The sequence below is a fragment of the Heterodontus francisci genome, chromosome 45, assembly GCF_036365525.1.
Source record: "Heterodontus francisci isolate sHetFra1 chromosome 45, sHetFra1.hap1, whole genome shotgun sequence".
Taxonomy (NCBI): Eukaryota; Metazoa; Chordata; class Chondrichthyes; order Heterodontiformes; family Heterodontidae; genus Heterodontus; species Heterodontus francisci.
Window position 1 is genome coordinate 17,618,808 of NC_090415.1, and position 18,856 is coordinate 17,637,663.

Below are 18,856 nucleotides of genomic sequence, written 5' to 3' on the forward strand. Positions count from 1 at the left end.
CCTTTTTGTGAGAACAATGGGAGAGTCACCAGCACTCCTTGCATGGAGAGAGATGAGATAAAGGCAGAATTAAAGAAAAAAATGTCTGGGATCAGCAAGAATGTAACCTTTAGGATCCTTGCTAAAATAGAAAGAATCGGGAAACATCTGTACTGTGTGTAGATTCAACCATTAACTAACTAGTGTCAAACAATGATGTCAACCTGGACCAATTAGGACACTTGGAACAATTCAAAACTAATATGGTAACATCCTTGCACCACAAGAAGGATAAAAGAAAGGGTGTTACAGGACATCATCAGCACACTTAGAGAGGGGTCAACAGAAGATCGTTGGTACTTAAAAGGAGAAGCTAGAATATAGTCAAAAAAACACAGCAAGGGATGAAGAAGGAGAGCAGTCCGTGCGGCAGCAAGCACAGAAACAAGAACGGGTGTTGTGTGTTACTGAATATCTATTACCATTGTTAAGTATTAACTTTGTACATCTTGGTTAAGCCTAATAAACTCTCTGACATGGTCACATAACTTGAGTTTGTACCTTGTAGGTCTATCTTGGTCAGGAATCTAAAGGTGAGACGGGTTGGGTATTCTCTGTCTCACCTCTGTTCAGGTAACATCTACCTGAAACTTACAGCTCTTTACTATATGCATACATTGCTGTGTATTTTGTCCTCCTTAAACTTCGAAATTGTGGGCCCGTTAAAAACATTGTTCTTCGTACAGTTTTCTGCGTCACTCCACTGCATAGTTCTGCCCAGTAAGCAAAAAGGATCAGTTCGCTACTAAACTCTAAAATAAAAGCAAAATACTGCAGATGCTGGAAATCTGAAATAATAATAAGAAATGCTGGAAATACTCAGCAGGTCTGGCAGCATCTGTGGAGAGAGAAGCAGAGTTAACGTTTCAGGTGAGTGACCATTGATCAGAATATTTGCAGCACTTTCTGATTTTATTTCAGATTTCCAGCATTCACAGTATTGTGTTTCTGTGAACATAATCGTGTTGCTCAGGTGCAAGTTGAAACCATTGTACAGCATTCTATTAATCAAAACGCTGGATCAGCGCAGTACAGTAAGCGATGGTGTTATAGTGGTGAGCATAGCTGCCTTTCAAGCAGTTGACCTGGGTTCGATTCCCAGCCATCGCAACCTCAAATTGCAGGTTTACTTTATGTTGCAGTATTTTACAAAGGAAAAACATGTCAAAGCTTTGACAGAGTTGAAATTGATAAAATATTCTTATCATCCAATCAGATTCATTCTCCCGCTTGATTGGCGTCACCCTGGAGCAAGTTTGTTTCCTTCAAGTGTTTCTCCAATTTCCCATTGAAATCATTGATTGTCTCTGCTTCCACCACACTTGTGGACAGACATTGCAGTTGCAATGTAGCAGGTAAAGCAAAAAGTGCTTCCTCACATTTCCCGGCATCTCTTTCCCAAAACCATCAATCTGTGTCTCCTAGTCCTTGTACCATCAACTAATGGGAACGGGTTATCCTTGTCTAACTTACCTACACCTGCATCAGATCTCCCCTCAATCCACATTGCTGGAAGGAGAACAACCACTTACTTAGATAACACAATCCAGAGCCATCTATCCAAGCTTTTCAATAACAAAAGAATAGTTGTGTTGTAAGTAGTATAGATAGGAGCATAACTTCAAGAGACTTTGATAGATTAACTGATTGTCTCTGCCCAACGCACCAGATTTTCTGTATCACCTGAACACTGCTCACAGCTGTATAAAGTTTAGAGTATTTTCATGGCTTACATTTATGCAAGAACTGCAATGTTAAGGTTGGATTGTGAAGCATGACGGTCAACTTCTCTGAACTATGTTAAAATGTCATGTTGAGAGATGTGTCAGTGTGGAAGATGCACGTAGCCAAAGGAAAAAAAAAGGCAAGTCATGTAGCTGGAGGAGAATCCACAAAGCGTGCGCGATGGACTGTGACATATTTTACTTTTGTGACAAATAAGGACAGCTAAAATAATAGGATTAATGATATGCTTTGTACATCAATATATTGAAGTCTGTTTGATCTGTTGCTTGCTTTATTATGAAATGTGTTTTCAAGGCTATACTTTGTTTAAACCTTTTTGTGAGAAGAATGGGAGAGTCACCAGCACTCCTTGCATGGAGAGAGATGAGATAAAGGCAGAATTAAAGAAAAAAATGTCTGGGATCAGCAAGAATGTAACCTTTAGGATCCTTGCTAAAATAGAAAGAATCGGGAAACATCTGTACTGTGTGTAGATTCAACCATTAACTAACTAGTGTCAAACAATGATGTCAACCTGGACAAATTAGGACACTTGGAACAATTCAAAACTAATATGGTAACATCCTTGCACCACAAGAAGGATAAAAGAAAGGGTGTTACAGGGCATCGTCAGCACACTTAGAGAGGGGTCAACAGAAGATCGTTGGTACTTAAAAGGAGAAGCTAGAATATAGTCAAAAAACACAGCAAGGGATGAAGAAGGAGAGAAGTCCGTGCGGCAGCAAGCACAGAAACAAGAACGGGTGTTGTGTGTTACTGAATATCTATTACCATTGTTAAGTATTAACTTTGTACATCTTGGTTAAGCCTAATAAACTCTCTGACATGGTCACATAACTTGAGTTTGTACCTTGTCGGTCTGTCTTGGTCAGGAATGTAAAGGTGAGACGGGTTGGGTTTCTCTGTCTCACCTCTGTTCAGGTAACATCTACCTGAAACTTACAGCTCTTTACTATATGCATACATTGCTGTGTATTTTGTCCTCCTTAAACTTCGAAATTGTGGGACCGTTAAAAACATTGTTCTTCGTACAGTTTTCTGCGTCACTCCACTGCATAGTTCTGCCCAGTAAGCAAAAAGGATCAGTTCGCTACTAAACTCTAAAATAAAAGCGAAATACTGCAGATGCTGGAAATCTGAAATAATAATAAGAAATGCTGGAAATACTCAGCAGGTCTGGCAGCATCTGTGGAGAGAGAAGCAGAGTTAACGTTTCAGGTGAGTGACCATTGATCAGAATATTTGCAGCACTTTCTGATTTTATTTCAGATTTCCAGCATTCACAGTATTGTGTTTCTGTGAACATAATCGTGTTGCTCAGGTGCAAGTTGAAACCATTGTACAGCATTCTATTAATCAAAACGCTGGATCAGCGCAGTACAGTAAGCGATGGTGTTATAGTGGTGAGCATAGCTGCCTTTCAAGCAGTTGACCTGGGTTCGATTCCCAGCCATCGCAACCTCAAATTGCAGGTTTACTTTATGTTGCAGTATTTTACAAAGGAAAAACATGTCAAAGCTTTGACAGAGTTGAAATTGATAAAATATTCTTATCATCCAATCAGATTCATTCTCCCGCTTGATTGGCGTCACCCTGGAGCAAGTTTGTTTCCTTCAAGTGTTTCTCCAATTTCCCATTGAAATCATTGATTGTCTCTGCTTCCACCACACTTGTGGACAGACATTGCAGTTGCAATGTAGCAGGTAAAGCAAAAAGTGCTTCCTCACATTTCCCGGCATCTCTTTCCCAAAACCATCAATCTGTGTCTCCTAGTCCTTGTACCATCAACTAATGGGAACGGGTTATCCTTGTCTAACTTACCTACACCTGCATCAGATCTCCCCTCAATCCACATTGCTGGAAGGAGAACAACCACTTACTTAGATAACACAATCCAGAGCCATCTATCCAAGCTTTTCAATAACAAAAGAATAGTTGTGTTGTAAGTAGTATAGATAGGAGCATAACTTCAAGAGACTTTGATAGATTAACTGATTGTCTCTGCCCAACGCACCAGATTTTCTGTATCACCTGAACACTGCTCACAGCTGTATAAAGTTTAGAGTATTTTCATGGCTTACATTTATGCAAGAACTGCAATGTTAAGGTTGGATTGTGAAGCATGACGGTCAACTTCTCTGAACTATGTTAAAATGTCATGTTGAGAGATGTGTCAGTGTGGAAGATGCACGTAGCCAAAGGAAAAAAAAAGGCAAGTCATGTAGCTGGAGGAGAATCCACAAAGCGTGCGCGATGGACTGTGACATATTTTACTTTTGTGACAAATAAGGACAGCTAAAATAATAGGATTAATGATATGCTTTGTACATCAATATATTGAAGTCTGTTTGGTCTGTTGCTTGCTTTATTATGAAATGTGTTTTCAAGGCTATACTTTGTTTAAACCTTTTTGTGAGAAGAATGGGAGAGTCACCAGCACTCCTTGCATGGAGAGAGATGAGATAAAGGCAGAATTAAAGAAAAAAATGTCTGGGATCAGCAAGAATGTAACCTTTAGGATCCTTGCTAAAATAGAAAGAATCGGGAAACATCTGTACTGTGTGTAGATTCAACCATTAACTAACTAGTGTCAAACAATGATGTCAACCTGGACAAATTAGGACACTTGGAACAATTCAAAACTAATATGGTAACATCCTTGCACCACAAGAAGGATAAAAGAAAGGGTGTTACAGGGCATCGTCAGCACACTTAGAGAGGGGTCAACAGAAGATCGTTGGTACTTAAAAGGAGAAGCTAGAATATAGTCAAAAAACACAGCAAGGGATGAAGAAGGAGAGAAGTCCGTGCGGCAGCAAGCACAGAAACAAGAACGGGTGTTGTGTGTTACTGAATATCTATTACCATTGTTAAGTATTAACTTTGTACATCTTGGTTAAGCCTAATAAACTCTCTGACATGGTCACATAACTTGAGTTTGTACCTTGTCGGTCTGTCTTGGTCAGGAATGTAAAGGTGAGACGGGTTGGGTTTCTCTGTCTCATCCCTGTTCAGGTAACATCTACCTGAAACTTACAGCTCTTTACTATATGCATACATTGCTGTGTATTTTGTCCTCCTTAAACTTCGAAATTGTGGGACCGTTAAAAACATTGTTCTTCGTACAGTTTTCTGCGTCACTCCACTGCATAGTTCTGCCCAGTAAGCAAAAAGGATCAGTTCGCTACTAAACTCTAAAATAAAAGCGAAATACTGCAGATGCTGGAAATCTGAAATAATAATAAGAAATGCTGGAAATACTCAGCAGGTCTGGCAGCATCTGTGGAGAGAGAAGCAGAGTTAACGTTTCAGGTGAGTGACCATTGATCAGAATATTTGCAGCACTTTCTGATTTTATTTCAGATTTCCAGCATTCACAGTATTGTGTTTCTGTGAACATAATCGTGTTGCTCAGGTGCAAGTTGAAACCATTGTACAGCATTCTATTAATCAAAACGCTGGATCAGCGCAGTACAGTAAGCGATGGTGTTATAGTGGTGAGCATAGCTGCCTTTCAAGCAGTTGACCTGGGTTCGATTCCCAGCCATCGCAACCTCAAATTGCAGGTTTACTTTATGTTGCAGTATTTTACAAAGGAAAAACATGTCAAAGCTTTGACAGAGTTGAAATTGATAAAATATTCTTATCATCCAATCAGATTCATTCTCCCGCTTGATTGGCGTCACCCTGGAGCAAGTTTGTTTCCTTCAAGTGTTTCTCCAATTTCCCATTGAAATCATTGATTGTCTCTGCTTCCACCACACTTGTGGACAGACATTGCAGTTGCAATGTAGCAGGTAAAGCAAAAAGTGCTTCCTCACATTTCCCGGCATCTCTTTCCCAAAACCATCAATCTGTGTCTCCTAGTCCTTGTACCATCAACTAATGGGAACGGGTTATCCTTGTCTAACTTACCTACACCTGCATCAGATCTCCCCTCAATCCACATTGCTGGAAGGAGAACAACCACCTACTTAGATAACACAATCCAGAGCCATCTATCCAAGCTTTTCAATAGCATAAGAACAGTTGTGTTGTAAGTAGTATAGATAGGAGCATAACTTCAAGAGACTTTGATAGATTAACTGATTGTCTCTGCCCAACGCACCAGATTTTCTGCATCACCTGAACACTGCTCACCGCTGTGTAAAGTTTAGAGTATTTTCATGGCTTACATTTATGCAAGAACTGCAATGTTAAGGTTGGATTGTGAAGCATGACGGTCATCTTCTCTGAACTATGTTAAAATGTCATGTTGAGAGATGTGTCAGTGTGGAAGATGCACGTAGCCATAGGAAAAAAAAGGCAAGTCATGTAGCTGGAGGGGAATCCACAAAGTGGGCGCGATGGACCGTGACATATGTTACGTTTGTGACAAATAAGGACAGCTAAAATAATAGGATTAATGATATGCTTTGTACATCAATATATTGAAGTCTGTTTGATCTGTTGCTTGCTTTATTATGAAATGTGTTTTCAAGGCTATACTTTGTTTAAACCTTTTTGTGAGAACAATGGGAGAGTCACCAGCACTCCTTGCATGGAGAGAGATGAGATAAAGGCAGAATTAAAGAAAAAAATGTCTGGTATCAGCAAGAATGTAACCTTTAGGATCCTTGCTAAAATAGAAAGAATCGGGAAACATCTGTACTGTGTGTAGATTCAACCATTAACTAACTAGTGTCAAACAATGATGTCAACCTGGACCAATTAGGACACTTGGAACAATTCAAAACTAATATGGTAACATCCTTGCACCACAAGAAGGATAAAAGAAAGGGTGTTACAGGACATTGTCAGCACACTTAGAGAGGGGTCAACAGAAGATCGCTGGTACTTAAAAGTAGAAGATAGAATATAGTCAAAAAAACACAGCAAGGGATGAAGAAGGAGAGAAGTCCGTGCGGCAGCAAGCACAGAAACAAGAACGGGTGTTGTGTGTTACTGAATATCTATTACCATTGTTAAGTATTAACTTTGTACATCTTGGTTAAGCCTAATAAACTCTCTGACATGGTCACATAACTTGAGTTTGTACCTTGTCGGTCTATCTTGGTCAGGAATCTAAAGGTGAGACGGGTTGGGTATTCTCTGTCTCACCTCTGTTCAGGTAACATCTACCTGAAACTTACAGCTCTTTACTATATGCATACATTGCTGTGTATTTTGTCCTCCTTAAACTTCGAAATTGTGGGCCCGTTAAAAACATTGTTCTTCGTACAGTTTTCTGCGTCACTCCACTGCATAGTTCTGCCCAGTAAGCAAAAAGGATCAGTTCGCTACTAAACTCTAAAATAAAAGCAAAATACTGCAGATGCTGGAAATCTGAAATAATAATAAGAAATGCTGGAAATACTCAGCAGGTCTGGCAGCATCTGTGGAGAGAGAAGCAGAGTTAACGTTTCAGGTGAGTGACCATTGATCAGAATATTTGCAGCACTTTCTGATTTTATTTCAGATTTCCAGCATTCACAGTATTGTGTTACTGTTAACATAATCGTGTTGCTCAGGTGCAAGTTGAAACCATTGTACAGCATTCTATTAATCAAAACGCTGGACGAGCACAGTACAGTAAGCGATGGTGGTATAGTGGTGAGCATAGCTGCCTTCCAAGCAGTTGACCTGCGTTTGATTCCCGGCCATCGCAACCTTAAAATGCAGGTTTACTTTATGTTGCAGTATTTTACAAACGAAAAAAATGTCAAAGCTTTGACAGAATTGAAATTGATAAAATATTCTTATCATCCAATCAGATTCATTCTCCCGCTTGATTGGCGTCACCCTGGAGCAAGTTTGTTTCCTTCACGTGTTTCTCCAATTTCCTATTGAAATCATTGATTGTCTCTGCTTCCACCACACTTGTGGACAGACATTGCAGTTGCAATGTAGCAGGGAAAGCAAAAAGTGCTTCCTCACATTTCCCGGCATCTCTTTCCCAAAACCATCAATCTATGTCTCCTAGTCCTTGTACCATCAACTAATGGGAACGGGTTATCCTTGTCTAACTTATCTACACCTGCATCAGATCTCCCCTCAATCCACATTGCTGGAAGGAGAACAACCACCTACTTAGATAACACAATCCAGAGCCATCTATCCAAGCTTTTCAATAGCATAAGAATAGTTGTGTTGTAAGTAGTATAGATAGGAGCATAACTTCAAGAGACTTTGATAGATTAACTGATTGTCTCTGCCCAACGCACCAGATTTTCTGTATCACCTGAACACTGCTCACAGCTGTATAAAGTTTAGAGTATTTTCATGGCTTACATTTATGCAAGAACTGCAATGTTAAGGTTGGATTGTGAAGCATGACGGTCATCTTCACTGAACTATGTTAAAATGTCATGTTGAGAGATGTGTCAGTGTGAAAGATGCACGTAGCCATAGGAAAAAAAAAGGCAAGTCATGTAGCTGGAGGAGAATCCACAATGTGGGCGCGATGGACCGTGACATATTTTACGTTTGTGCCAAATAAGGACAGCTAAAATAATAGGATTAATGATATGCTTTGTACATCAATATATTGAAGTCTGTTTGATCTGTTGCTTGCTTTATTATGAAATGTGTTTTCAAGGCTATACTTTGTTTAAACCTTTTTGTGAGAACAATGGGAGAGTCACCAGCACTCCTTGCATGGAGAGAGATGATATAAAGGCAGAATTAAAGAAAAAAATGTCTGGGATCAGCAAGAATGTAACCTTTAGGATCCTTTCTAAAATAGAAAGGGTCGGGAAACATCTGTACTGTGTGTAGATTCAACCATTAACTAACTAGTGTCAAACAGTGATGTCAACCTGGACCAATTAGGACACTTGGAACAATTCAAAACTAATATGGTAACATCCTTGCACCACAAGAAGGATAAAAGAAAGGGTGTTACAGGACATCGTCAGCACACTTAGAGAGGGGTCAACAGAAGATCGTTGGTACTTAAAAGGAGAAGATAGAATATAGTCAAAAAAACACAGCAAGGGATGAAGAAGGAGAGAAGTCCATGCGGCAGCAAGCACAGAAACAAGAACGGGTGTTGTGTGTTACTGAATATCTATTACCATTGTTAAGTATTAACTTTGTACATCTTGGTTAAGCCTAATAAACTCTCTGACTTGGTCACATAACTTGAGTTTGTACCTTGTCGGTCTATCTTGGTCAGGAATCTAAAGGTGAGACGGGTTGGGTATTCTCTGTCTCACCTCTGTTCAGGTAACATCTACCTGAAACTTACAGCTCTTTACTATATGCATACATTGCTGTGTATTTTGTCCTCCTTAAACTTCGAAATTGTGGGCCCGTTAAATACATTGTTCTTTGTACAGTTTTCTGCGTCACTCCACTGCATAGTTCTGCCCAGTAAGCAAAAAGGATCAGTTCACTACAAAACTCTAAAATAAAAGCAAAATACTGCAGATGCTGGAAATCTGAAATAAAAACAAGAAATGCTGGAAATACTCAGCAGGTCTGGCAGCATCTGTGGAGAGAGAAGCAGAGTTAACGTTTCAGGTGAGTGACCATTGATCAGAATATTTGCAGCACTTTCTGATTTTATTTCAGATTTCCAGCATTCACAGTTTTGTGTTTCTGTTAACACAATCGTATTGCTCAGGTACAAGTTGAAACCATTGTACAGCATTCTATTAATCAAAACGCTGGAGCAGCACAGTACAGTAAGCGATGGTGGTATAGTGGTGAGCATAGCTGCCTTCCAAGCAGTTGACCTGCGTTTGATTCCCGGCCATCGCAACCTTAAAATGCAGGTTTACTTTATGTTGCAGTATTTTACAAACGAAAAAAATGTCAAAGCTTTGACAGAATTGAAATTGATAAAATATTCTTATCATCCAATCAGATTCATTCTCCCGCTTGATTGACGTCACCCTGGAGCAAGTTTGTTTCCTTCAAGTGCTTCTCCAAATTCCTATTGAAATCATTGATTGTCTCTGCTTCCACCACACTTGTGGACAGACATTGCAGTTGCAATGTAGCAGGGAAAGCAAAAAGTGCTTCCTCACATTTCGCTGCATCTATTTCCCAAAACCATCAATCTGTGTCTCCTAGTCCTTGCATCATCAACTAATGGGAACGGGTTATCCTTGTCTAACTTACCTACACCTGCATCAGATCTCCCCTCAATCCACATTGCTGTAAGGAGAAGAACCACTTACTTAGATAACACAATCCGGAGCCATCTATCCAAGCTTTTCAATTACAAAAGAATAGTTGTGTTGTAAGTAGTCTCGATAGGAGCATAACTTCAAGAGACTTTGATAGATTAACTGATTGTCTCTGCCCAACGCACCAGATTTTCTGTATCACCTGAACACTGCTCACCGCTGTGTAAAATTTAGAGTATTTTCATGGCTTACATTTATGCAAGAACTGCAATGTTAATGTTGGATTGTGAAGCATGACGGTCATCTTCACTGAACTATGTTAAAATGTCATGTTGACAGATGTGTCAGTGTGGAAGATGCACGTAGCCATAGGAAAAAAAAAGGCAAGTCATGTAGCTGGAGGAGAATCCACAATGTGGGCACGATGGACCGTGACATATTTTACGTTTGTGCCAAATAAGGACAGCTAAAATAATAGGATTAATGATATGCTTTGTACATCAATATATTGAAGTCTGTTTGATCTGTTGCTTGCTTTATTATGAAATGTGTTTTCAAGGCTATACTTTGTTTAAACATTTTTGTGAGAACGATGGGAGTCTCACCAGCACTCCTTGCATGGAGAGAGATGAGATAAAGGCAGAATTAAAGAAAAAAATGTCTGGGATCAGCAAGCATGTAACCTTTAGGATCCTTGCTAAAATAGAAAGAGTTGGGAAACATCTGTAATGTGTGTAGATTCAACCATTAACTAACTAGTGTCAAACAATGATGTCAACCTGGACCAATTAGGACACTTGGAACAATTCAAAACTAATATGGTAACATCCTTGCACCACAAGAAGGATAAAAGAAAGGGTGTTACAGGACATCGTCAGCGCACTTAGACAGGGGTCAACAGAAGATCGTTGGTACTTAAATGGAGAAGATAGAATATAGTCCAAAAAACACAGCAAGGGATGAAGAAGGAGAGAAGTCCGTGCGGCAGCAAGCACAGAAACAAGAACGGGTGTTGTGTGTTACTGAATATCTATTACCATTGTTAAGTATTAACTTTGTACATCTTAGTTAAGCCTAATAAACTCTCTGACTTGGTCACATAACTTGAGTTTGTACCTTGTAGGTCTATCTTGGTCAGGAATCTAAAGGTGAGACGGGTTGGGTATTCTCTGTCTCACCTCTGTTCTGATAATATCTAGCTGAAACTTACAGCTCTTTACTATATGCATACATTGCTGTGTATTTTGTCCTCTTTATACTTCGAAATTGTGTGCCCGTTAAAAACATTGTTCTTCGTACAGTTTTCTGCGTCACTCCACTGCATAGTTCTGCCCAGTAAGCAAAAAGGATCAGTTCGCTACTGAACTCTAAAATAAAAGCAAAATACTGCAGATGCTGGAAATCTGAAATAAAAACAAGAAATGCTGGAAATACTCAGCAGGTCTGGCAGCATCTGTGGAGAGAGAAGCAGAGTTAACGTTTCAGGTGAGTGACCATTGATGAGAATATTTGCAGCACTTTCTGATTTTATTTCAGATTTCCAGCATTCACAGTATTGTGTTTCTGTTAACATAATCGCATTGCTCAGGTACAAGTTGAAACCATTGTACAGCATTCTATTAATCAAAACGCTGGACCATCACAGTACAATAAGCGGTGGTGGTATAGTGGTGAGAGTAACTGCCTTCCAAGCAATTGACCTGGGTTCGATTCCCGGCCATCGCAACCTTAAATTGCAGGTTTACTTTATGTTGCAGTATTTTACAAACGAAAAAAATGTCAAAGCTTTGACAGAATTGAAATTGATAAAATATTCTTATCATCCAATCAGATTCATTCTCCCACTTGATTGGCGTCACCCTGGAGCAAGTTTGTTTCCTTCAAGTGTTTCTCCAATTTCCTATTGAAATCATTGATTGTCTCTGCTTCCACCACACTTGTGGACAGACATTGCAGTTGCAATGCAGCAGGTAAAGCAAAAAGTGCTTCCTCACATTTCCCGGCATCTCTTTCCCAAAACCATCAATCTGTGTCTCCTAGTCCTTGTACCATCAACTAATGGGAACGGGTTATCCTTGTCTAACTTACCTACACCTGCATCAGATCTCCCCACAATCCACATTGCTGGAAGGAGAACAACCACCTACTCAAATAACACAATCCAGAGCCATCTATCCAAGCTTTTCAATAGCATAAGAATAGTTGTGTTGTAAGTAGTATAGATAGGAGCATAACTTCAAGAGACTTTGATAGATTAACTGATTGTCTCTGCCCAACGCACCAGATTTTCTGTATCACCTGAACACTGCTCACAGCTGTATAAAGTTTAGAGTATTTTCATGGCTTACATTTATGCAAGAACTGCAATGTTAAGGTTGGATTGTGAAGCATGACGGTCGTCTTCTCTGAACTATGTTAAAATGTCATGTTGAGAGATGTGTCAGTGTGGAAGATGCACGTAGCCATAGGAAAAAAAAAGGCAAGTCATGTAGCTGGAGGAGAATCCACAAAGTGGGCGCGATGGACCGTGACATATTTTACGTTTGTGACAAATAAGGACAGCTAAAATAATAGGATTAATGATATGCTTTGTACATCAACATATTGAAGTCTGTTTGATCCGTTGCTTGCTTTATTATGAAACGTGTTTTCAAGGCTATACTTTGTTTAAACCTTTTTGTGAGAACAATGGGAGAGTCACCAGCACTCCTTGCATGGAGAGAGATGAGATAAAGGCAGAATTAAAGAAAAAAATGTCTGGTATCAGCAAGAATGTAACCTTTAGGATCCTTGCTAAAATAGAAAGAATCGGGAAACATCTGTACTGTGTGTAGATTCAACCATTAACTAACTAGTGTCAAACAATGATGTCAACCTGGACCAATTAGGACACTTGGAACAATTCAAAACTAATATGGTAACATCCTTGCACCACAAGAAGGATAAAAGAAAGGGTGTTACAGGACATCGTCAGCACACTTAGAGAGGGGTCAACAGAAGATCGTTGGTACTTAAAAGGAGAAGATAGAATATAGTCAAAAAACACAGCAAGGGATGAAGAAGGAGAGAAGTCCGTGCGGCAGCAAGCACAGAAACAAGAACGGGTGTTGTGTGTTACTGAATATCTATTACCATTGTTAAGTATTAACTTTGTACATCTTGGTTAAGCCTAATAAACTCTCTGACATGGTCACATAACTTGAGTTTGTACCTTGTCGGTCTATCTTGGTCAGGAATCTAAAGGTGAGACGGGTTGGGTATTCTCTGTCTCACCTCTTTTCAGGTAACATCTACCTGAAACTTACAGCTCTTTACTATATGCATACATTGCTGTGTATTTTGTCCTCCTTAAACTTCGAAATTGTGGGCCCGTTAAAAACATTGTTCTTCGTACAGTTTTCTGCGTCACTCCACTGCATAGTTCTGCCCAGTAAGCAAAAAGGATCAGTTCGCTACTGAACTCTAAAATAAAAGCAAAATACTGCAGATGCTGGAAATCTGAAATAATAATAAGAAATGCTGGAAATACTCAGCAGGTCTGGCAGCATCTGTGGAGAGAGAAGCAGAGTTAACGTTTCAGGTGAGTGACCATTGATCAGAATATTTGCAGCACTTTCTGATTTTATTTCAGATTTCCAGCATTCACAGTATTGTGTTTCTGTGAACATAATCGTGTTGCTCAGGTGCAAGTTGAAACCATTGTACAGCATTCTATTAATCAAAACGCTGGACCAGCACAGTACAGTAAGCGATGGTGGTATAGTGGTGAGCATAGCTGCCTTCCAAGCAGTTGACTTGGGTTACATTCCAGGCTATCGCAGCCTGAAGTTGCAGCTTTCCTTTAAGTTGCAGTATTTTACAAACGAAAAAAATGTCAAAGCTTTGACAGAATTGAAATTGATAAAATATTCTTATCATCCAATCAGATTCATTCTCCCACTTGATTGGCGTCACCCTGGAGCAAGTTTGTTTCCTTCAAGTGTTTCTCCAATTTCCTATTGAAATCATTGATTGTCTCTGCTTCCACCACACTTGTGGACAGACATTGCAGTTGCAATGCAGCAGGTAAAGCAAAAAGTGCTTCCTCACATTTCCCGGCATCTCTTTCCCAAAACCATCAATCTGTGTCTCCTAGTCCTTGTACCATCAACTAATGGGAACGGGTTATCCTTGTCTAACTTACCTACACCTGCATCAGATCTCCCCTCAATCCACATTGCTGGAAGGAGAACAACCACCTACTCAAATAACACAATCCAGAGCCATCTATCCAAGCTTTTCAATAGCATAAGAATAGTTGTGTTGTAAGTAGTATAGATAGGAGCATAACTTCAAGAGACTTTGATAGATTAACTGATTGTCTCTGCCCAACGCACCAGATTTTCTGTATCACCTGAACACTGCTCACAGCTGTATAAAGTTTAGAGTATTTTCATGGCTTACATTTATGCAAGAACTGCAATGTTAAGGTTGGATTGTGAAGCATGACGGTCGTCTTCTCTGAACTATGTTAAAATGTCATGTTGAGAGATGTGTCAGTGTGGAAGATGCACGTAGCCATAGGAAAAAAAAAGGCAAGTCTTGTAGCTGGAGGAGAATCCACAAAGTGGGCGCGATGGACCGTGACATATTTTACGTTTGTGACAAATAAGGACAGCTAAAATAATAGGATTAATGATATGCTTTGTACATCAACATATTGAAGTCTGTTTGATCCGTTGCTTGCTTTATTATGAAACGTGTTTTCAAGGCTATACTTTGTTTAAACCTTTTTGTGAGAACAATGGGAGAGTCACCAGCACTCCTTGCATGGAGAGAGATGAGATAAAGGCAGAATTAAAGAAAAAAATGTCTGGGATCAGCAAGAATGTAACCTTTAGGATCCTTGCTAAAATAGAAAGAATCGGGAAACATCTGTACTGTGTGTAGATTCAACCATTAACTAACTAGTGTCAAACAATGATGTCAACCTGGACCAATTAGGACACTTGGAACAATTCAAAACTAATATGGTAACATCCTTGCACCACAAGAAGGATAAAAGAAAGGGTGTTACAGGACATCGTCAGCACACTTAGAGAGGGGTCAACAGAAGATCGTTGGTACTTAAAAGGAGAAGATAGAATATAGTCAAAAAACACAGCAAGGGATGAAGAAGGAGAGAAGTCCGTGCGGCAGCAAGCACAGAAACAAGAACGGGTGTTGTGTGTTACTGAATATCTATTACCATTGTTAAGTATTAACTTTGTACATCTTGGTTAAGCCTAATAAACTCTCTGACATGGTCACATAACTTGAGTTTGTACCTTGTCGGTCTATCTTGGTCAGGAATCTAAAGGTGAGACGGGTTGGGTATTCTCTGTCTCACCTCTTTTCAGGTAACATCTACCTGAAACTTACAGCTCTTTACTATATGCATACATTGCTGTGTATTTTGTCCTCCTTAAACTTCGAAATTGTGGGCCCGTTAAAAACATTGTTCTTCGTACAGTTTTCTGCGTCACTCCACTGCATAGTTCTGCCCAGTAAGCAAAAAGGATCAGTTCGCTACTGAACTCTAAAATAAAAGCAAAATACTGCAGATGCTGGAAATCTGAAATAATAATAAGAAATGCTGGAAATACTCAGCAGGTCTGGCAGCATCTGTGGAGAGAGAAGCAGAGTTAACGTTTCAGGTGAGTGACCATTGATCAGAATATTTGCAGCACTTTCTGATTTTATTTCAGATTTCCAGCATTCACAGTATTGTGTTTCTGTGAACATAATCGTGTTGCTCAGGTGCAAGTTGAAACCATTGTACAGCATTCTATTAATCAAAACGCTGGACCAGCACAGTACAGTAAGCGATGGTGGTATAGTGGTGAGCATAGCTGCCTTCCAAGCAGTTGACTTGGGTTACATTCCAGGCTATCGCAGCCTGAAGTTGCAGCTTTCCTTTAAGTTGCAGTATTTTACAAACGAAAAAAATGTCAAAGCTTTGACAGAATTGAAATTGATAAAATATTCTTATCATCCAATCAGATTCATTCTCCCACTTGATTGGCGTCACCCTGGAGCAAGTTTGTTTCCTTCAAGTGTTTCTCCAATTTCCTATTGAAATCATTGATTGTCTCTGCTTCCACCACACTTGTGGACAGACATTGCAGTTGCAATGCAGCAGGTAAAGCAAAAAGTGCTTCCTCACATTTCCCGGCATCTCTTTCCCAAAACCATCAATCTGTGTCTCCTAGTCCTTGTACCATCAACTAATGGGAACGGGTTATCCTTGTCTAACTTACCTACACCTGCATCAGATCTCCCCTCAATCCACATTGCTGGAAGGAGAACAACCACCTACTCAAATAACACAATCCAGAGCCATCTATCCAAGCTTTTCAATAGCATAAGAATAGTTGTGTTGTAAGTAGTATAGATAGGAGCATAACTTCAAGAGACTTTGATAGATTAACTGATTGTCTCTGCCCAACGCACCAGATTTTCTGTATCACCTGAACACTGCTCACAGCTGTATAAAGTTTAGAGTATTTTCATGGCTTACATTTATGCAAGAACTGCAATGTTAAGGTTGGATTGTGAAGCATGACGGTCGTCTTCTCTGAACTATGTTAAAATGTCATGTTGAGAGATGTGTCAGTGTGGAAGATGCACGTAGCCATAGGAAAAAAAAAGGCAAGTCTTGTAGCTGGAGGAGAATCCACAAAGTGGGCGCGATGGACCGTGACATATTTTACGTTTGTGACAAATAAGGACAGCTAAAATAATAGGATTAATGATATGCTTTGTACATCAACATATTGAAGTCTGTTTGATCTGTTGCTTGCTTTATTATGAAATGTGTTTTCAAGGCTATACTTTGTTTAAAACTTTTTGTGAGAACAATGGGAGAGTCAACAGCACTCCTTGCATGGAGAGAGATGAGATAAAGGCAGAATTAAAGAAAAAAATGTCTGGGATCAGCAAGAATGTAACCTTTAGGATCCTTGCTAAAATAGAAAGAATCGGGAAACATCTGTACTGTGTGTAGATTCAACCATTAACTAACTAGTGTCAAACAATGATGTCAACCTGGACCAATTCGGACACTTGGAACAATTCAAAACTAATATGGTAACATCCTTGCACCACAAGAAGGATAAAAGAAAGGGTGTTACAGGACATCGTCAGCACACTTAGAGAGGGGTCAACAGAAGATCGTTGGTACTTAAAAGGAGAAGATAGAATATAGTCAAAAAAACACAGCAAGGGATGAAGAAGGAGAGAAGTCCGTGCGGCAGCAAGCACAGAAACAAGAACGGGTGTTGTGTGTTACTGAATATCTATTACCATTGTTAAGTATTAACTTTGTACATCTTGGTTAAGCCTAATAAACTCTCTGACATGGTCACATAACTTGAGTTTGTACCTTGTCGGTCTATCTTGGTCAGGAATCTAAAGGTGAGACGGGTTGGGTATTCTCTGTCTCACCTCTGTTCAGGTAACATCTACCTGAAACTTACAGCTCTTTACTATATGCATACATTGCTGTGTATTTTGTCCTCCTTAAACTTCGAAATTGTGGGCCCGTTAAAAACATTGTTCTTCGTACAGTTTTCTGCGTCACTCCACTGCATAGTTCTGCCCAGTAAGCAAAAAGGATCAGTTCGCTACTAAACTCTAAAATAAAAGCAAAAGACTGCAGATGCTGGAAATCTGAAATAATAATAAGAAATGCTGGAAATACTCAGCAGGTCTGGCAGCATCTGTGGAGAGAGAAGCAGAGTTAACGTTTCAGGTGAGTGACCATTGATCAGAATATTTGCAGCACTTTCTGATATTATTTCAGATTTCAGCATTCACAGTATTGTGTTTCTGTTAACATAATCGTGTTGCTCAGGTGCAAGTTGAAACCATTGTACAGCATTCTATTAATCAAAACGCTGGACCAGCACAGTACAGTAAGCGATGGTGGTATAGTGGTGAGCATAGCTGCCTTCCAAGCAGTTGACCTGGGTTCGATTCCAGGCTATCGCAGCCTGAAGTTGCAGCTTTCCTTTATGTTGCAGTATTTTACAAACGAAAAAAATGTCAAAGCTTTGACAGAATTGAAATTGATAAAATATTCTTATCATCCAATCAGATTCATTCTCCCGCTTGATTGGCGTCACCCTGGAGCAAGTTTGTTTCCTTCAAGTGTTTCTCCAATTTCCTATTGAAATCATTGATTGTCTCTGCTTCCACCACACTTGTGGACAGACATTGCAGTTGCAATGCAGCAGGTAAAGCAAAAAGTGCTTCCTCACATTTCCCGGCATCTCTTTCCCAAAACCATCAATCTGTGTCTCCTAGTCCTTGTACCATCAACTAATGGGAACGGGTTATCCTTGTCTAACTTACCTACACCTGCATCAGATCTCCCCTCAATCCACATTGCTGGAAGGAGAACAACCACCTACTTAGATAACACAATCCAGAACCATCTATCCAAGCTTTTCAATAGCATAAGAATAGTTGTGTTGCAAGTAGTATAGATAGGAGCATAACTTCAAGAGACTTTGATAGATTAACTCATTGTCTCTGCCCAACGCACCAGATTTTCTGTATCACCTGAACACTGCTCACAGCTGTATAAAGTTTAGAGTATTTTCATGGCTTACATTTATGCAAGAACTGCAATGTTAAGGTTGGATTGTGAAGCATGACGGTCGTCTTCTCTGAACTATGTTAAAATGTCATGTTGAGAGATGTGTCAGTGTGGAAGATGCACGTAGCCATAGGAAAAAAAAAGGCAAGTCTTGTAGCTGGAGGAGAATCCACAAAGTGGGCGCGATGGACCGTGACATATCTTACGTTTGTGACAAATAAGGACAGCTAAAATAATAGGATTAATGATATGCTTTGTACATCAATATATTGAAGTCTGTTTGATCTGTTGCTTGCTTTATTATGAAACGTGTTTTCAAGGCTATACTTTGTTTAAA

At 39.6% G+C, this 18,856-nt stretch overlaps 4 non-coding genes across 4 annotated transcripts; all 4 read left to right on the top strand.

Moving 5' to 3' along the window:
• Nucleotides 1–1,077: 1,077 nt before the first annotated feature.
• On the top strand, nucleotides 1,078–1,149 carry trnae-uuc (transfer RNA glutamic acid (anticodon UUC)). The gene has a single exon. It is a non-coding gene; the product is annotated as a tRNA-Glu (tRNA).
• A 2,022-nt stretch (nucleotides 1,150–3,171) lies between these two features.
• On the top strand, nucleotides 3,172–3,243 carry trnae-uuc (transfer RNA glutamic acid (anticodon UUC)). The gene has a single exon. It is a non-coding gene; the product is annotated as a tRNA-Glu (tRNA).
• A 2,022-nt stretch (nucleotides 3,244–5,265) lies between these two features.
• trnae-uuc (transfer RNA glutamic acid (anticodon UUC)) lies at nucleotides 5,266–5,337 on the top strand. Its single transcript has one exon. It is a non-coding gene; the product is annotated as a tRNA-Glu (tRNA).
• A 12,500-nt stretch (nucleotides 5,338–17,837) lies between these two features.
• Nucleotides 17,838–17,909, top strand: trnag-ucc (transfer RNA glycine (anticodon UCC)). The gene has a single exon. It is a non-coding gene; the product is annotated as a tRNA-Gly (tRNA).
• Nucleotides 17,910–18,856: the final 947 nt, after the last annotated feature.